This window comes from Euwallacea similis, chromosome 14, assembly GCF_039881205.1.
Source record: "Euwallacea similis isolate ESF13 chromosome 14, ESF131.1, whole genome shotgun sequence".
NCBI lineage: Eukaryota > Metazoa > Arthropoda > Insecta > Coleoptera > Curculionidae > Euwallacea > Euwallacea similis.
Window position 1 is genome coordinate 3,261,497 of NC_089622.1, and position 21,372 is coordinate 3,282,868.

A 21,372-nucleotide genomic window follows, 5' to 3' on the forward strand; every position below is an offset into this window, starting at 1 on the left:
AAGAGCAATCCTAGAGTATACTATTACTTAACACGTTCGTTAAGGTTAAATCCAATCAATGCCGGTAACCAGTACTTTCATTTATGAATTAATGTTAAGTTCAGCGGTATGTGACCCAGAATACGATAGAATGACTGGCAAGTGAAATTCTCAATTGTGAATATTTGTTTTGGACAAAAAAAATGTATTATGTTGAAGGATCATGCGATTCTTCAATCATAATTATTTAAAATTTCCCATTAAATGTCAAACAAAATTGTGTGTTAATGCCCGGATGGGTGTAATCGAACCATCTTTCTTGTGCAACAGCTAACTTACATCATACGAGCAAGGAAGGACTATTTAAAAACTTCTATAGGAGATGTATCTTTCAGCAAGAACAATTATGATTATATACTTATACAGAATAAGTGATTTTGGCCCTGACACAAATCGGTGGGTTTTATTTGTTGAGATGTATGTGTGAATTAGTAACGAATTCAAATTTTTCGCTGTTAAAACGGTTTGGTAATGTTACGGAATTTCCATCAGATATATTGGAAATTTAAAATTTATGCACATTTTAACAATTTTTCATTACCCATGCTAGACGATAAGAAAATATAAGAGAATAACAAATATTAAAGCAAAAAAATCTACACTTATGAACACGTTGATTAGTGTTTTATAAATAACATCCTGAACCTTCTTTACGCCACATTCCGCCTGTAATGGGCAGTGTTGCCATTCGCAGCTGAATTCCGCTGCGTGGAAAAATACTTTAGAGTATCGAATATCAGAAATATCTTTTTTAATGGTGATTTTACGCAAAAGAAAATAATACGAGGCCCACTGTGTATGCTATAAAAATAACCATATTTTTTTACTCAATACTTAAAAAAACAGCGTTTGCTAGTCGATGAAGCCGACAAGCAGCCAGAGAATACCCCTTTCTCTTTGTTTAGTTGATTGCGTCCTTTGTCGGTTATCGGTAAAATAATTAAAAAGCATACGCAGCTTTGGCAGGACTTCTTAGCCTGAAATTTTAGGCAGTAAGATAGGGTGACAAACCCCTCAAGTCAAAACGCCTTAGGGAAAAAATGTATTAACCAATATTGGGCAAATTACTTTCATGCCAATAACCACCAAGACCAAGAAAGGAAGTCTCAGAGCTCGGTCTCGAAGCCGAAATTAAGTCACAATATACCAAGACTGCGAGACACTTATTTATGAGTTAGGATTTGATCTTAAAAGCGAACAACAATCATTTTTCTAATGGACTTATTTAAATGGGATTCTTGGTGAATTTGCGAAACGTGCGGATATTTAGCCATCGTTAAAATATTGTATTGCACTCACATATAATAAGCCGCGAAATTGATCTACACACTTCAATCATGACGCGGGCTTCTCCAGTAGTGATGATAACCTTCATTATAAGCTCGTCCAACAATATGCCTTTCTTATATTTGGTATGATTTACGAGATATTTAAAGAGTTCATTTAAAATTAATTACTCTGTAGCCTCATATTAAAATTCAAAACAATAATGGATTTAAAACATTTTTAATCCTACATGAGAACGTGCTAATTAATAATAAACATATTATACAGGATGTAACATATCTTCATGGAGATATTTCAGAGAACGATAATACTTTGCAAAATAATACAAAAATTCTAACAGGCCCATGATTAAAAATGCGCCATTTTTAATATACAGGGTCGTGCAATAGTGCGTCAGGCTTCCTTAGCCTCTACAAGAATAAAGTTAACAATTTTTTTCTTTTGCAGAATTACACAACACATAACGGCGTATTTCCAGAAATTATTTTCTAATGTACAGAGTGACCCCAAAAAATGTGACGACATACAACTTCGTTATTTTAAATGGAACCCTCCAATTTTTTTGCCATTTTCGGATTTCTCGTTAAATTTTAAAGTCAGTTTATGTGAGGTATACCATCTTTAAAATTTACCGTTTCCGAGTTATTTGTAAAAATTTGAAAAATTTGACAACTGCAAGGTTCCACAGAAATCGGTATTGTGCGCTAACCGCTGTGAATGTCGGAATCAATTTTCTGGAGCTTAAAGAGGACCTATTAAGGTAAGTTTTGACGTATTTTGATTTTTTAAAAATCCTCTACAACCACTGAAATAGGCCTCCGAAGTTGGACGACTTCTAACCTCAATAACTTGCTTATTTCAAATGGAATGCTTCAGTTTTCTCGATGGCATTGTGTTCAGAATTCAAAAATCTACAACTTTTGTTAACATTGTCCTATCCCTAAAACCAGCCATTTCGGAGTTCTCGAAAATTGCCCCTTTTTGACCTCTAAGTGTTTTGATAGTCATAACTCCTAAGATCTCTAATTTTTCTCTCTCTCCTATCAACTTTTTAAATTCAAAAATAAAAAAATAATTACTATTACTAATGACTACTACTGCTAACTAATTTTACATTCACATTAAATTAAAGTACATAACTTCACAATTATTAGCTTAACAATTTCATCTTAAAAGATATTCAAAATGTTTTCCACTTTGTTCAAGACATTTGTTGATTCTAACATGAAAGGATCTATCCACGTTTTGGAGTACTGCAGGTGTAATTGTGACAAAGACGTGAATAAACAATAAAAAAAAACAACCATAAACTGCAAATTGTGATAAGCATACTTCATCAGCTAGAGAAGATCTTAGGAGTTATGACTATCAAAACACTTAGAGGTCAAAAAGGGGCAATTTTCGAGAACTCCGAAATGGCTGGTTTTAGGGATAGGACAATGTTAACAAAAGTTGTAGATTTTTGAATTCTGAACACAATGCCATCGAGAAAACTGAAGCATTCCATTTGAAATAAGCAAGTTATTGAGGTTAGAAGTCGTCCAACTTCGGAGGCCTATTTCAGTGGTTGTAGAGGATTTTTAAAAAATCAAAATACGTCAAAACTTACCTTAATAGGTCCTCTTTAAGCTCCAGAAAATTGATTCCGACATTCACAGCGGTTAGCGCACAATACCGATTTCTGTGGAACCTTGCAGTTGTCAAATTTTTCAAATTTTTACAAATAACTCGGAAACGGTAAATTTTAAAGATGGTATACCTCACATAAACTGACTTTAAAATTTAACGAGAAATCCGAAAATGGCAAAAAAATTGGAGGGTTCTATTTAAAATAACGAAGTTGTATGTCGTCACACTTTTTGGGGCCACTCTGTACATTAGAAAATAATTTCTGGAAATACGCCGTTATGTGTTGTATAATTTTGCAAAAGAAAAAAATTGTTAACTTTATTCTTGTAGAGGCTAAGGAAGCCTGACGCACTATTGCAGGACCCTGTATAAGGTGGTACATTTTCAACAGTTTCTATAATTTTGTTTTTATGTAAACTTATTTTTCTTTTAAGAAATTTGATTAAATGTTAAGAATTGCTTCAGATAGTTGATAACTGCGCTCGATGATTTTTTTCGTACTTTTACGTTCGTAATTTGCCTCGATAGATATTTTTGCAAATTCTACAAAAACAGTGAAACATACAAAAATAATGCAAGAGTCTAAAAAAGACACAAGAGTTAAAGAAGGAATTTCAACTTAGTATTATAATTCATACAGAGTATTTCAAAAAAAGATTCATAGCATAAAACAGTACATGACCTAAAAAGACATAACACCTTGTATATGGCTACCGATGATTTGGACACTTTGTTGTAAAGGATCTTAAAGAAAATAAGTGTACGAAATTTTAAAAATTTAACTCAAGAGGTACGTAAGAAAAACGCAAAATATGATAAAAAAAAAACGTGAAATTTTGCCATCCTGTATATAGAAAATAGTACTTTCTTGACCATAGGTCTATTACTATTTTTTCATTATTTTGTAAAATACTCTCGCTCCCTGAAATATTTCCATGATGATATGTTACACCCTGCGTATTAAGGGCTTTTAAAATACATTTAGGACGATTATGTTGTTATTAGTACACTGATCTTTTATATCTCTCTTTCTATCTCTAAAGGGAAAGGAACCCACCTGGTAAATTGCATTTTACGTAATTTTATTAGTGTTAGAGATATGTATATAAAACGTAAATGTATCAAAACTTAGTCATTGATGATTGCGATACCTATATAACTGATTAAAGATCAACATTAATTTTGATTAATTGTTTCCTATAAGTAACACAGAAACGGCTATTTAATGTTTCAATTAGCCCTAAAAATCAATTGGGATTAGATCTGTCATTACACAAATTATATTTTGACTTGTGCGTAATTATGAGTCAATTAAGAAGTGACGCTTAAATTTCTGACAATTTTCAGTAATGACAAATCATTATTTTCAAGTATTTGGAATATCAATAATCACAAAATGTTACCTTGAATGAAAAAAAGACCAACTAGTTTTGGAACGAAAATATCATAAGTAATTTGAAACTGCTATGTCGAATAATAATCGAAGAAATTAATTCTTCATAACTTACTCATTTAATTACAACGATTAAGTGTTGTAAGTTTTGATGTTTGGAATTTTTCACTGATTGAGTTTTAAACATATAATAATTTCACCTCATTAGTTAACTCTAATACATGTATTTATTCTCAGGGTTTGCCCCATAACGATGCGTTGAAATCCCCACAAATTAAAACGATTATTTTACGCCTTAATCTCAAAACCATAGGCAATTACAGTTCTAGATAATTAATTACCTAATAGATAATAATGATTAATTGATTTTGTAAAATCCATTATTTTAGAAAATAATCCAATTTTTCATAAACGGATTATTTTGTGTCTCTGATCAATTTTATCCAATAAATAAGCTTGGAGTTTTTTCCCCAATTTTGACTCGGGTTTCCACAGCTTTTATCTATAGGGTGATTCTGAATAGATAGTAAAAATTTTAATGGGTGAATCCTGAGCTAAATTTGAGACGAAAAGTTCATATAAAAATATGTCATAAAATGCCTTGTCTTTGATCTACAGGGTGTTGAAAAACACTTTTTTTTCGTTTTTTTAATTACTTGTTTATTTTTTATTGACACTTGCTGAAAATTTGTACATATAACACGCCGAAAGATGTCTCCAAATAGAAATTTTTGGACTTTGGTTTCATATACGGGGTGATGCAGATTGATAGGTCTTGAGCTCTCATTTGTCACATTTTTTTTTTCATTGGTATGTGGAGGTAATTTTCAACAGCTGCTATAAAATCAAAACACTATTATATTAAACAAAGTTAAGTTCTTGTTTAAGCTTGGTTGATTAACATTGATGTTAATAATTGCATCTGCAGGAAGTAGTTGCATATTATCGCGAATATTACCTAAACCATCGATTTAAGCGAAATTTTGCAAGAGACTGAAAAGTGAATAAACTCAATGCGGATTTCGGAAATGTGTCTAAAAAATCAATATATTAACTGAAAAAAAAAATGTGATAAATGAAAGATTAAGACCCATCAATCCGCATCACCCCATATTTGAAATCAAAATCCGAAAATTTCCGTTTGTAGAAAACATTCGGCATATGATATGTACAAATTTTCAGCAAATGTCTTTAAAAAATAAACAGGTAATTAAAACAAACGAAAAAAAGTGTTTTTCAACACCCTGTAGATCAAAGACGAAACATTTTATGACATATCTTTATACGAACTTTTCGTCTTAAATGTAGCTCAGGATTCGCCCATTAAAACTTTTACCATCTATTCAGAAACACCCTTTATATTCTCAACAATTAAACTCAGCTGAACTTGCTACACTTCTGGAGCAAAATTATTAAAGTTCCGCGAACTTTAAAGAGGAGATAAACTTCAAAATAGAGGTTAGCCATGTTCTCATAGTAAAGTCAACGGCACATCAATAGTTTGACCCGAAATGGGGCAATTCGTGTTTTTTGTGATAACTTAAAGAAAAAGCAAAGAAGAGAAAATCGTGGAGGAATTGAGAATACGGCACGGCAGAATGAGGCACTTCTGTTTCTTCGTCAAAATTCGTCAAAAACGTAAATAAGTGACGAGATTTGCTAAACAACATGAAAAATTTGGAAATTTTAGGGGGGATACTAAAAGAGGCATTGTGAAATGAGTTTGCGTGTAGGCTAGAATGGTGAGTATTATAGTTTAACAGCGTGGTACCTGATAAATTTTTAACTTTAATAGACTTAACAGTCGGTGTCTATTAAGAACCGTTATCACGTCTATTTTGAAGTATGTTAGGTGTGAATAGCAGTAGGAAGTAACGAAACATATAGAGTGGCCGTAATATGAAAATTCACTTTAGCAAACGCTGAACTAGAATCCAAATATCCCCTTGAGTGCAGACCAATCCCCTTGAGTGCAGACCACCCTCTTCTGCTGTGCGAAGATTCTGATAACAATATAATTATAATGTTATTAGTCTAATATATTATATTGTATGAAATAGCGAATAGCAGATATTCATCAAGTCATAATCCTTAAAATCGTTTTTCGGCGTAAAGTAACACTTATTTATTTTCTTAGAGGTTCTTCATGTAATAGTCATACTCTATGTAATGTAATAAGTATGAGGTTGTTGGAGTGATACCATGTCTCAAATGACTTCATAATTTAGGGTATCCCCTCAGTGAGTTGGCCCATGATCATCTGAGACGAATCATCCGCAAACATAATGCTAGTGCCTTGCCTCTGACGTCATCATTTTTCCAGATACAACGTCAGTGTTAAATTTTTTTAAGTTTTTTGATAATTTTATGCGTGTGAAAGGCCGAGCTTTTATGTACAGGATATAAATTTTTTTACATAATACATTTTTTTATAAATTTTCAGACTTATTTTTCTTTTGGTACCTTACGATAAAGACAAACATCCACTGAACAGATCGGGGCAGCCTTTTGTTGATTCATTTAGTAAGTTTATATACTTATTTCCATAGAAAAGGTGTTTTTATTTGTTTATTACACAACATTCCAATAATGTTTAAATGTTCATGTTCGTCAGTTTGAAATAGAAAATACGTTTTTGAGAATGAACTAAAAAGTTTGTTAAGTAAGGTGGTAAAATAGTGTATATTTTGCACGTAAAAAAGAGCACCCTTTCACATGAAATTATCAAAAATCATTAAAAAAATTTAACATTAATATCCTATCTGGAAAAACGATAACGTCGCAGCTAATACTATCCAACCGAAATATGTGGATTTTTAAACCAAAGTCGGTGTGTCTAAGCATTTTTTATTATTTTAATTCCAGACCGAGAAATTGAATTTATTCCATACTTTATGTTCCCACTGTATATAAAATGGTTTAACACCAACAATTCATTCCTACTCATTAACTTTTCAACATATAATTTCTTCACAATGCGCTGAATTTCCGCCAGTGGTACATACACCATCGCAAGAAGCAATCGCAAGATCTGCTCTCGATTATTGTCACACGAAATGAGTCTAGATTGATAGGTAAATACCATCAAAGACGCGAACATTGACGAGGGATTATTACTGAAACCCAACCTGCCCTAAAAATAACTATAATCGATAGTGACGACATACGCTTGCAACAATTTTTTTAAAGCAAAAATACATCTAACATTGCAATGCTTTGCCAATTCCGCAAGTCAAATTTGAGTAATTATGGGTCCCATTATAATTAAGTAATTATTCGATAGATATTAAGGCATACTTTATATCGGGCCGCCCACGTTGCAGGCATTGCAAGCAAATGTCTATTTAGAAATAATATGAATTTAACAGAATCTTGAGGAATTTTAACGAGTATCTACCTTAGAGTAGAATGTTTAATTAAATGAGAAATTGTATTGAAAATATACGTGTTCTATTTGCCCAAGGAAGTGTTTATCACCCAAGAACGATAGATAGCTCGATGTTCGCTTTCAATGTTTAGTTAATAATTTACATTACTTTAAAATATTTTTTAAAACACAGCCAATTATAATTAAATAATTTTAATAGTGAATCGTTTACTAAGGGAGTAGTAGGATAATAATGCGTAATAAACATATTATCAATTAGCGGGCTGATAAGAAGTAAATGGCTTGAAGTATAATTTTTCATAAGTAAAGGGAAAAACTGTATAATTATCATATATTTTACGTAATTACCTAAATATTTAAGCTATATACTTTAAACTATGTATGTCAAGTTTCTTGCATGTAGTGGACTTATATTACGCGTGACCGAAGAGACGGGTATATCTTTACGTACAAGATGCAATAGACGTCCTACATTAATTTCGACGAAATCGTGTTAATTAGTAAGTAGGCAATTCAAACAATGACACGCTTTCTGTATAATATTGATTGTTCAATTTGTTATGCAAATAAACATTTAATTTTCAATTAAGTACAAAAGAAAACATAAAGGAAAGAATAGATGAAGAAATCGAGTTTTGATCACTTCCTAGATTTTAATACTTTAATAGTAAGTATATTTATTTAAAAAAAAGCAGCAAATCATGTACGTATGTGCGTGCTTTGCACACTAATATGACTGTGAAAACTTCACTTTTCACCACTAGTCAAGAAATGCTAATTTCAGATTAAAATATCCAATGAGGGACGTTACAATATTCTTCTAACAGTTTTCGCCCGGATGGTTAAGTATCTCTTCATCATATATTTAATCATTCCCTTTGCGAACTCTCTTTCTTTATTAAACTTTTCACGTAAATTACAGGATGAAAACATTTAAAATGGCGAATGGGCATAATTTTAAAAAACGCAATACTAATTTGTAACAATAACTTATGTCAACTCTCCTTGATCTATTTCCTATTTAACCGAACGATCTGAATTGCATCCTCATAACCTCTGAACTTGCATGCATCACAATCTACTCGTGAATGCTTTTCAAATAATTAAATCCATTTAATTTATTTTTCATAATACGTCCATCTGCCATCTTCAAGGCTAAGACCACCAAATCACAGCAAAAAAAATTATACTCTCCACATTGGGAAAAAAATTAATTCTTTGAAAATACCTGGGGGATTTAAAGGGACAATAGAGCAAAATTTTGTTAAGCCACATACAGGCTCCGGTCTTACAGCTGAACATTACCCGCCAGAGCTGCGCTCAAATTTTGGATTTTTTGTCGCTTCGAAATTGTAAAATTTTTGCGTTCCCAGGTGAACAGGCAATGAAAGTTAGTCATAATAGTTTGGCTCAAAGGGTCAAATAGCTCAAGAAGTTCTGGATAAGTGTATTTCCCATTTCGAGTTTAAAGCTGCAATGTGAGTTGCCCAGAAGGATTCTCGAACCGTTTTGAGGTGGTTCTTTGGTCGGTTGGAATAAGCCTAATCGGTTGGTGTGCGTCAGAAAACCACCAGTCAGTGAAGCACTGTGCGTCACTAAACATGTTTTGATGTGAACAGGTGGCGTCCGCAGCGTCATAAACGTTGATAGCACCCCAAACCTAATCAATATGCATCATTTTGATACAAAGAGCCAAAAAAAACCAGGAAAGGTTCTCTTGGGATTTTTTATTTCTTCAAGATTTACTACTATTTACCAAATTTGGAAAAACCACACAGAAAAAATGCAAATATTTAAGTTTTTAGGATAAACGAAGAAAAAGTATTAATTAAAAGTAAAAGTAAAAAATTTTAAAAAGCCCAAATACGTTCCATTAAATTCTCCAGAGCGTCTAAATGCTCCAATAAAAGCTTTATTTTTAATTTATTCAATATTTGACGATCAACATTTAAAGTAAGCGCTCTTACCTGAGGCTCAGATCAGTGACACAGTTTTAAACATAAAATTCATTACAATATTCAGACCAAAAAATGTCATCATCTCTTCACTTTTAGAACATATTATCACACAAATAAATATACATTTATTGTTGTAGACACATGCCACAGCAGCATCATTTAATTCCTTCGAACCATAACGTTTTAAACAAGAAATCCAATACAAGTGGTTTTCCTTCAGCTTGCCATGCAAGGTTAAGGGGTCAATAGGATGAGGACTGAGGACTAGTTTTTCCCTTACTAAGAACAAGACAACATCATTAAATATTTTAATGTTCCATTGCGAAATGTTGCCCCTCCCCCTGCTTGTTCTTTCTTTGCAATAGGTATTTCTATATGTATATTTACGTAGCACAATTTTTGATACAAACGTGAATTAAATATATCAACTGTTATGCTTCCTACATGAACATGTAGCACACAATTGATTACATAAAGCGCAGTCCAAGAACTTAAAACGAAAGATAATAGTATGCATAAGTATTTTTTTAGTATAGTTATTATAGAACAATTAAAAAAAAAACTGATTAAATACAAAATCGCAAAAATATGTTGTTTAGCTTAAATGTTTTTATGTTTTATTTATGGTTTTTACATACTTTTAAAACAATGGGAGTAAAAAAAATGAAATTTTAATACGAATTAAAGTTACATGAATACGTATCAATGTATTATCTGTATAATTAAGCCCTTGTGACTAATACCAAAGACAGTTTTTGGAGATTAGATTTAAATTTAGAAAAAAGTGTGAATCATTGTGTTAAAAATAGCAAAAGCAGAATTTATTCTATAGGTTGGTTTAATCAAACTTATGCAAATGTGTTTTGGATCCAAACAAAAGCTATGAAAAATCATTTTGGTTCAGCTTTCGGCTGAAAAATTGTATTACAAATAGAGCGATGTCCAGTATTTCAATTTGTTTTTCTTCCAACACGAAAGATTGCAGATTCTAAAAAAAACTGAATTCACCAGTTAGAGGCAACACTCGTATAATGGTTTTTCTATGCAAAGAATAAACCTAGAAGCAAAATATCGTGACTATCACGATTTCAGGCACAGATAATTGGAATTTAAAGAGTTCCCGCTAAAATATTTATCTTCGTTCACGACATTTATTGCTTTTAGCTTTAGATGTAGAAATTCTTTCGCAGATTGCAGTGCTTAGGTCGTACGAAAGGAAATAGGTACCATAAAATTCCAATCCCTTGATGTCGATTTGAACGGTCCAATTAATAAATTGTCGTAAAGTAAACAAAAATTAGGCCCAAAATTATGCCTTCGTAGTTCCAATAACTCGCCCTAAAGCGTCTTGGTTAATTCAAGTCTTTAGCACGCGAATCAGATCTAACAATTAATGCAATCATTCAAGATTTTAGAGAACTAAGATCCAGTTTTTCAAACTCCTGGCAAAATAATTAAAATAATTAAATATAATAAATTAAATAATTTCCATGAAAATGGATACACTGACCGATGTTTCGTTCTGATCTGGTCGTTTTTTCGTTACCAGAAGTTTGAAAATCCGGGCCTAAACATAACTTAAATATCAGAAACAAAATATGTATTAACAAAAACAAAAAACATTCAAATTCCCGAAATATTTAAAAAATCTGCAAAATCTTCGAAAAACCAAATACTCACCCCTTAATCTAGAAAACCCAGAAAATTTCAAAAACTGTATATCACTTTGTCAGCGAAAATTTTGCTTGTACCCGCGAGAAAGCACCAAAACCAGAGGTTCGACCCCTCCGATGGTTTAAAGAACAAGTGAGCGTATGAATTCGTACTGCAGGTACTATAAACACCGTCGAAGTTCGTGGTTGCGGGCAAGTTGTTTTAAATTGATTTTACATGTGTAGCACTTAACGCATATCAACCAAATATTATATCTATGATCATCAGGCCTATTAGAACGTCGACAGTTTCTTACTAAGTATCTCACGTCACTATAATATCCTTCTTTTCAGTCGTGCATTTTTATGCAAATATCACTCTTAATGGACTTAACTTATGTAAGTTTATTCTAATATTTAAACATTTTTTAAAAATTTATGTGAATAATAAATTCAGTATAAAATAAAAATAAATAGTTATTTCTTTACGACTTTCATAAAAAAAATAGAGGTTTCTTTCCTTATCAAAGAGAGGGAAACTGCGCTTTTGCTCCCTGTAATGGAATATACTTTCCTGACTATAAAACAGGGATACAAATTTTATTTTCAATAATAATCATAGAAAGACTTCTTTTTAACATTAAATGTCTTGTATCTTACATCTATTGTTCATGGAAACGCCCTAGAAGAGGAGGTTTTTTTAATACACTCTTATTCCCATTTTTTCTAAGTAAGGCACTAAACCATGGCGGCGGAATTGGAGGAAATGAGAAATAAGCTCTTCCGACTCAAACTTCGATTAGATCAGCGCACGAGGCTTCTCTGACGACAAAATGACGTCCTAACGATACTAATATATGGCGGTCTCCTGTCCAAAAAATGGTACAACTTTTTGTGGAAATAGTAAATTGTCTACTACGTTCTTCGGAGGACTAGAATGAAAATTCCTGGCCAAAATCGCGTTATATTAATTTTTTTTTTAATTTAATATACCTCTAAACAATTTTAGCGCCAACTCCAAATGGCTTCGCTAAATCTAACCCACCTATAAATAAGTGCATCGAGTCGCAACTTTGTGCTACCCCAAATCTGAATTATTAGATCATACACAACTCAAAATTTTAACTACTCAAACCTTAATACTCCTGTCGTTAATAGTTTAAATTCCAGCAGTTCCAGGCAACACCATGTCAGGTGTGTCTAGACATTCTGCAGGCCTAAACGTTCTTTAAACCAAGATGATCCAAACAACTTCCAGTTAACAGACCAAAAGCCAAACTTTTCTACCAAAAAATATTTTTTAATGAAACTATTCCAGAAGAAAATGCTGTGGCTCTGTATGATAATTCATGATATGCGGATGAAACTCAATACTATCATTAAATAATATATCTGTTAAATGATTCCTCAGTGAACGAACTCTGAGTCTAACAAAGAGCAAAATTTTCATCAAACAATGTCCTTCCATATTTCGAGATCTTCCGCCGGAAATTTGAGGAATAAGACCCACAATAGTCGAATTCTTTCCACACGGTTTATAACGTAATAACAAGTAATTAAAACAGCTACAGAGAGGGAAGGAAGGAAAATGCTCATTTCAGGCTGACATACCAACATTCTTAGAATTTCATATCGATAAAGAATTTTAATTTTAATTTTTTTTTATTTTAATGTTTTTTTTAACTTTCTTAAGGCTTATTGACTTCGCAATTTGAAAATGAATTGAATTTTTGGTCCGATAAACAAGCAACTAGTTATACAGGATTCGTAATATACAGGGGGTTGCAAATTAATAGGCCAATCTGCTAACCACAGGTTCCTTGAGCGAAAATAATTAGACTTTCCTTATGCGACTTTTTTCCTTAGCGTTTTATACTCATTATATAGTGTGTTGAAGTTGCTAAAAAAACGTTTATTTTGTTAAAAACTTCGGCGTTTCTTATTGTGTTTTAATGAAATTGTGCAGTGATGCACAGTTTGACGAGAGACACTTTTTCTATAATTTGGGAAAAAAAATTTTAAATCAAAGTGGGGAAAATTGGACACATCCCCCCAACTTTTTTTTGGCGCACGCCAATGGCGAAAGTATTTATTTTTTTAAATTAAACGTTCCTTTATCTCATTTTTTTTATTCTTGTAAAATTTTAATTTACTGCTTACTTTAGAAGATATTCCAGCGTAATGACTTTCATGTATAGTACCCATTTTTGTTTATATCGGGAACGTATGCTTAAAAATATGGTATATTGTCTCATAACTCTCTTAAATATTATGTTATGAATAAAACAAATCTTTTCCTTAATATTATATATTTTTCACAATATTCGTATCTCTGTAATAAAAAGGGTTCACGTGTGCATTCAAGAAGAGGGCAATCATATTGAACGTTTAATTAAATTCGTTCAATCCATTTAGTTGTATTGTTATTATTTATTTGTAACTTCCTAAAATCGTTGTCCGTTTGCCGAAACGACTCAATTTGCACAAAATTGAATAAAATCTAAAATAAATGTAGTATCGGATTTTGATACTACTGTAGATATAGGATGGTGTTTATATGTTATAATGAAATCACAGATAGGAAAGGACTATAAGTATGCGTTTATTAATGTAAAATGAACAAAAGGGAGTATAAAGTAACTTGTGAGTTTAGCGAGCGCGGACGCGACTTTTGAGTTATCAACGACAACCGAACCCAGAAGAAAAGAGAGCTTTTACATGCTCTGCAAAATCTTAAATACTAAAACCCATGGTGATAAACCATGGGCGTACCCTGGCTAGGGTGCTATCTGCACCACCCGCCGCATCAAACCGTTACGTCTTAAGCTGGGAATTGGAACTGCCACTATAGGGCCAACGAAATCTATCAAGAGCAATTCAAATGCCGACAAAGTATATTACAGGCGGTTCCAATGCTGACCCGGTTTATTGCGGGGATTTCCAACACTGACAAGACATGGCATGGGCAATTCCCATGCCCCAACTAATGCCCACCAGGGTCGTATCCCAGGGGTATGACAATCTTAGAGTTAATGCCTACTATCTAACATGTATCCAACTTAACAGTAACACCTATCTACAAGGGACGCGATCCTACATAAATATGTATTAAGGAAAAGATTTGTTTTACTCAGAACATGATATTTAAAGGTGTTATGAGACAATGCATTTAGTATAGTGAGTATAAAACATCAAAGAAAAAAGTCGCATAACGAAAGTTTAATTATTTTCGCTCAAGAAATCTGTGATTAGCGGTAAGTAATTTACAACACCCTGTATATGTACTAATAGCAATAACTTTTTATATAATTTTTCTATCAAAAAATCAAGTAAAATAAAAGTTGCAAGACTAATTTGTTATCACATTTTGATGAGCTAGAACCTTTTTTTTCTTACTCTATACTACTCCAACGAAGTTAAACTTTAGTTTTTCAAATATCACCCCCTATTTTCGAATTGTTTTATGGAATCTACGCTTATTTACACATACAGACATACGACATTTTATTAGGATTAGGTAAGAAAAATTCTGAAAAAAATGTATTTACCTTCTTTAATAAAAAAAAATCAAATTCTATCAGAAAAGCAAAATAACAATTTACTGCTTACAAGAATGAATTGTTATTTATTGCTTAAAGCATTTATTGAAAATATCTTCTACCGTTATTCAAACACAGTAGTATTCTTTTTATGAATGGTTTCACCTGAAACAAGTGTCTTACCTGATTGATTGCATATTGACGATACCTGCTCTTAAGTCATGTACATTATCTGGCCGATCCTTAAAAACTTGGTCTTTTAAATGGCCTCAAAAGGAATGTCACTGGAGTTTAAATCAGGTGGCTAAATTCCGAATGGTTACGAAAATATCCGGAAAAAAACGAATTTGGCGGTTTTCGTTTTTTGCAAGTAACTCTTATACGGTTACAATTAGAGGAATGAAAGTTTAACATTATTAAAACACTTTTTTAAGAACTGCTTAGCAGTGTTGCCAGTTTTCTTATTAAATCCTTCCTTTCAGAGAAAAATGAGTAAACTTTTGATTTTCATATGGGCATGATATCGATTATTTATATTTTCAAAATCGTCAAAAAATTCCCTTTTCAGTCATGTATTACATTTAGTATTTTTCTCAGAAACTCAATGAGTTATAACCATTAAAGCATTTTTTGATAAATCGGCTATGATTTTGACTTATAGTAATGGTGCACATTAGATAAATGAATACTGTAGAAACGTCAAAATTATTTTAAAGTTGTAAAACCTTAAATTCGTTTGACGTGTGCATAATTATGTTTACTTACGCGTATTGCTGATATCAGCCTAAAATTTAAAAAATAATTCTTTCAAATTATGTATCATATTTAATAACAACAATGCGGCTAAACTTGGATCGAGTCGAAATCTCAAATTATAACAAATGTTCAAATAAACCACCATTATTTTTCAGGCATAGGTATGCACTTTTCACCGTCGAATCTAAAACTCTGTTTAACATTTCTGGGGTAATTGTATTGATTTTCGAAAATACATTAGATAATTTTTATTATTACTTATTGAAAAGTTGTATTATTGGCTACTTGACTTATGTGTCAAAGATAGTCAGTAACTTGGAAACCAATTATGACCTTGACAAATCCAGTGCTACTTGATTTTTTCATCAAATATTTAAATATTTCAATTTTTATTGTAAAATAGTTCAGAAGACCCTTGTATTGCACCTCGCCGAAACGGAAACCTTTCGTGTTTTTCAAAAATGCGAAAATCCAATATGGCACCCATAAGAAAATCGAAAGTTGGTATTATTTTCACGTAAACTAGCAGGCCTAGGATATTTTTGACCTTTCCATATTTAAGACACTGACGGAAAATATAGAACACCCAAGTTTCAAAATGATTGTATGAAAAATAAACAAGTTATAGACAAAAAAAGAAAATCGACTTTTTTGGTATTTCTTTGATATCTTAGTAATTACATAAGATATTCCAATTTTGCTTTCAGCTTTTTGCAGAGCATAAAAATACGAAACTTTTTCTCCATTTAACCAACCTTGTATCTTTAACCGTTTCGAAAATCCCCATAGAATGCGTCGTAAAAGTGACCACCCTGTATATTACCGTTTCCGAGATCCCCATGCTGTTCATCCTTATTTGAGACAAACTATAAGATATTTGAATTCTTTTGTTACTAAATTTAAATAACGATAATAATAATAATTACCCTAGCAATCTCAGACATCAACTATAATTATTTTATTATATTCAGTGTAAGGAACAAGCTAGAGCGCTGAACGTCCACCATTCAATCCCTGCTCTTTCCATCACTTTTCTATATTTTTTGTCAATAACAATAGCACTATTTGCTAAAATAATTTGTTTGGTGCATTTTATAATTATTTAACTTCAGTAACAAGAGAATTTAAATGATTTGCATATTAAATTAAGCATTTTCACTTATAATTTCATATTTCAAAGATGGTCGATCCTATTTCAATAAAATTGTACACCAGTAGTTGTCTGACGATCCTCTTTCATAAAATATTTTAAAAATGCTATTAAAATTGCCCTAATAGTTTTCTTTTTAAAATCAACACTTATTTTTTAGTATAAAAACGTACGCCAATGGCAAAAAGATATAATCTTGGCTAAATCAAAATCGCAATTTAAAAATACACAAACGGTTCAAATTTGAAATAAACCGTGCAAGCGATTCCTGAAATATGAGGGTCGTTCCCTGAATCGTGAGACACGCTGTATATGACGGATCCTGTATGTGATACAGAAACACCATTTAAATACTGGTAACTAGTTGAAGAATTTTACTATTATACAAAGTTTTTATATACAATTTTATATACAAAGTATTTAAAACGAAACAAATGCACTTTCAGGTATTTGAAAATTTATTTTCGACAAATGCTCGGACACGTAAACTTTATATTCGAAAGGGACACATTATGAACGTCCACTCGCTCCTTTCACATCAACCCCCGAGCCGGGGTGAGTTAAATCCCTGAAATCTTAAGTGGAAAGTAGGGTCGAGTAGTACCTTGTTTGAAAGGCCTATCTATTCACGTTATATTGATCCCCAATTTGACTAACTTTGATTCAGCGGTTTTCAAAAAATTTGATCAAAAGATGTATCGTCTGATATGAATTAATAACGTGAAATTGGCAACAACTGAGGTAAAAATAACATAAAACGGGTACTATTGACTGATTTTTCAAAAGAATTATTCTGATAATTTCAATGACTTGAGAGAATCAAACCCATCCCTAAAAGAAATTAATTTGAAGTACCGAATTATTTAACGAGTGATGGATTATTCATTTATTAATGCAAGACAATTCTTAAAAAACACATCCAATATTTACCCACGTATTAATTAGTTAATTAAGTTTTTGAAATGGCGACCACCAGTTTTTAAATAGTAATATTTTGGCTCAAATCGCTGTCACACATTTTGGAGCATTTAAGGATTTATTTAACTGCATTCATTTATTATTTTTTGGCCAAAGTCTTCTAAAGAGTTCGGTTGAATTGCATAGATTTAGCTTTTTAAGTGACCCCACAGAAAAAAATCTAAAGGTGATAAATATGGCGATCGTGAGGGCCATTCAATAGCGCCTCTCCTTCCAATCCAACGACCTGGAAATCGTTCATTTAAATACTCTCGGACACGTAATGCGTAATGGAGAGGAACACAATCCTGCTGAAATGGCAACTGGTCAATCAACGTAATTTTCATTATTTTTACATAATTCTGCTAATGTCGGATTCATTGCATCTTGTAAGAACTCTATGTAAGTGTCATCAGTGAGATTTCCGGGTGAAAGGAAGGACGAACAAGATGATCACCAAAGATGCTAGCCCAATCATTTATTTTTGAGGATACTAGGTATGCACCTCACGAAAAATTCTGGGATTTCCATCAGACCAATATTGACAGTTTTACCGATTCACCGTACCGTTTAGAAAAAACGGACATTAATCAGAAAAGCAAATATACGTTCATAATGTGTCATCCTCGAATATAAACTTTACGTGTCCGAGCATTTTTCGAAAATAAATTTTCAAATACCTGAAAATGCCTCTGTTTTCAATACGCCACCTTGTATGCAATTTAAATGAAAAGATCATTACAAAAATACAAGTAAATATGACTATTTGATGCCGAGGTCATTGTCAATCCCAAAGCAGTAAATAACTTATTTATACAAAGTGCTTACCGCACCCTACAAACGGATTTATAACCACAAAAATGCAAAATAAACTGTTTTTCGATAAAAGCATGTATACATTATGCCTCTTTGATTATGCTTCTGAAAATATCAACTTATTAAACGTAGGGAATAATTAGGGAAATAATATCCATAAGTTGGTACGCACGTTACACATGAACGCCAAGAAAAGATGATTATCAAAAATTATGTAGATAATCTTCTGATATCTTCCACGAACTGGGAGATAAACTATCTTTTACATTCAGAATTGAACACGAGATCCATACTACATATGAGATTCCGATACAGGGTGGCCCAACATTCCTTGCACACAGAGTTACCGTAGATTCCTGAAATCAAAATATGACGATTTAACCATATACAGGGTGTTTTTTTTTGGTGTGCCTACCATTGCTATCTCCGAAACGGTGAGAGTTACAACTTCGATTAAATTAGACTAAATTGGCCCCTTATGGAGCTGATTAAGGAAACCGCTGCAAAGTTGCCACATTTTCAGTAGTTTCCTAGATATTTGAAAAAGTATGAAAATGGTCCAAAACTTCAATCCCTCGTATTTCGTGTACTATTTGTGATAGAAAAAAAGTTTAAATTACAAAGTTTTACAACTTTTTACTCTCTACAAAATGACATATCAAACGTCATTGTACAACTTTTAGTAACTAAGTAATCGGTATCAACTTCATTATTTTAAATACGGACCTGGAATTTTTTTTTCATATTTCGAAAGCGCTTTTTATTCCTGACAGACCCATGTATAATATGTTTACATTTATTAACATTTCAACCCGCATAATTCGTCATCAGACTATTTTTTATTTACCTTTTTAAACTACACTACGTACTCTTTCTTATTAACCTATAATTATCCTATATGTTCAAAGTGTCTCCCATTCTCCCTTAGACATAACCGTACATTATTTATTAGTTTTTTCTGGATACTTCTAAGTGTTCTGGGTGTAATGCTTTGACACGCAAAGATAATTTTATTTTTTAAGTCGTCAATATTTTCTGGTGGGGTTTTATAAACTTTGTCTTTAATTATTCCCCAAATAGAAAAATCCATTGGAGTCATATCGGGAGAACGAGGTGGCCATAATATTGGGCCGTTATTTCCTATCCAGCGGTTAGGTTTAAAGCGGTTCAAAAACCTCACGCAACGACGATCGCGGTGAGCGGGAGCCCCATCTTGTTGGAAATATTGAAATTGTGCAAAAACATCTAAGGGAAGATCATCTAGCAAATGTTGAAAATCGTTTTCCAAAAAATGTAGGTACATATCTCCAGTCAAATGATTTTCGAAGAAAAAAGGACCGACAACTTTGGTATCCAATATTCCAAGCCACACATTAATCCCAAATCTTTCCTGAAATGCCGTTTCTCTATGAAGATGTTGATTTCCTTGGGTCCAGTGATAATGGATATTTCTATTAAACCAACCATTGTTGCAAAATCGGCTTTCATCGGTCCACATTATTTTTTTACAGATGTTCGTATCACGTCTTCGTGAACGTAATAACCATCTGCAAAACGTGCGCCTCCTAATAAAATCAGTTCTTCTCAAATGATGAACTTTTCGAACTCGATAATGTTTGAAACCATTTTGACGTAAAATTTTTCTAGCCGATGTCACAGATACATTAGTTTCTTGCTGGATTTCCCTTAGAGATACGTCATTATTATTAAAGTTTTTGAAATTGGTGAATCCTGAAAAAGAAAACAATAAAGAAGCAGAAAGAATTAATATTTGTTTGACTTATTTTAAATTAATTTAACTTTGCAGCGGTTTCCTTAATCAGCTCCATAAGGGGCCAATTTAGTCTAATTTAATCGAAGTTGTAACTCTCACCGTTTCGGAGATAGCAATGGTAGGCACACCAAAAAAAAACACCCTGTATACCTTAATTCAAAAGTTGATAGCTACAAAGTTATAGATTGTCAAAGTTGAATTTTGAAAATCAATTTTCAGCTATAATTGTTAAACCGAACGGGGAAATGTGTTGAAATTTACTACTCGAGGGTTTTTTGATATGAAAAATCCATATTTGCTAACGATTTTAGGCTTACTCATAGAGGGCGCAGTATACGGTTTATGTTACTCATTTGATTGCTTGCTACTTTTTCTACGTTACGTTAATTAATTTTTAATCGAATAACGTATTGGCCTATTATTTATGCTTAAAAAAGGTATTTCTTAGTCATGTCGCCATGAGCAACCGTTTTCGAGAAAAATGCATTTGAACAAGCGGATGTTCAATAATGACTTACTGTAATAGTGATACATACCAAACATTTTAAGTTTTCATTAATAAGTGTGTGTTTACATTGGTGTTTTATATCCAAATTATCATGGAATACACATTTAGTGAGCAAATTGATATGATGTTAGTGTTTGGTTTTTGTAATGGCAATGATCGTGAAAGTGCACGGGTATTACAGTAAATCGTTATTGAACATCTACTTGTTCAAATGCTTTTTTCTCGAAAATGGTTGCTCATAGCGACATAATTAAGGTATACCTTTTTTAAGCATAAACAATAGCCCAATACGCTATTCTATTAAAAAGTAAATTAACGTAACACAGAAAAAGTAGCAAGCAATCAAATGAATAACGTAAACTGTATGCTGCGTCCTCTATGAGTAAATCTAAAATCGTTAGCAAATATGAGTTCTCCGTCCCGAAAAACTCTCGAGTAGTAAATTTCAAGACATTTTCCCGTTCGATTTAATAATTATTGCTAAAAGTTGATTTTCAAAATTCAATTTTGACACCTCATATCTCGG

At 32.2% G+C, this 21,372-nt stretch overlaps 2 protein-coding genes across 2 annotated transcripts in view; one reads left to right on the plus strand and one right to left on the minus strand.

Annotated features, from left to right (window-relative positions):
* Window positions 1–11,498, minus strand: part of LOC136413517 (very long chain fatty acid elongase 7-like) — a 30,518-nt gene extending 19,020 nt beyond the window's left edge. The window contains exon 1 of the mRNA XM_066397110.1: window positions 11,375–11,498. The gene's annotated coding sequence lies outside the window, so the exon portion shown is untranslated. The remainder of the gene's footprint in view (window positions 1–11,374) is intronic.
* The window catches only part of RtcB (RtcB RNA ligase), a 208,235-nt gene that overhangs the window by 81,389 nt on the left and 105,474 nt on the right, over window positions 1–21,372 (plus strand). The window lies entirely within an intron of this gene.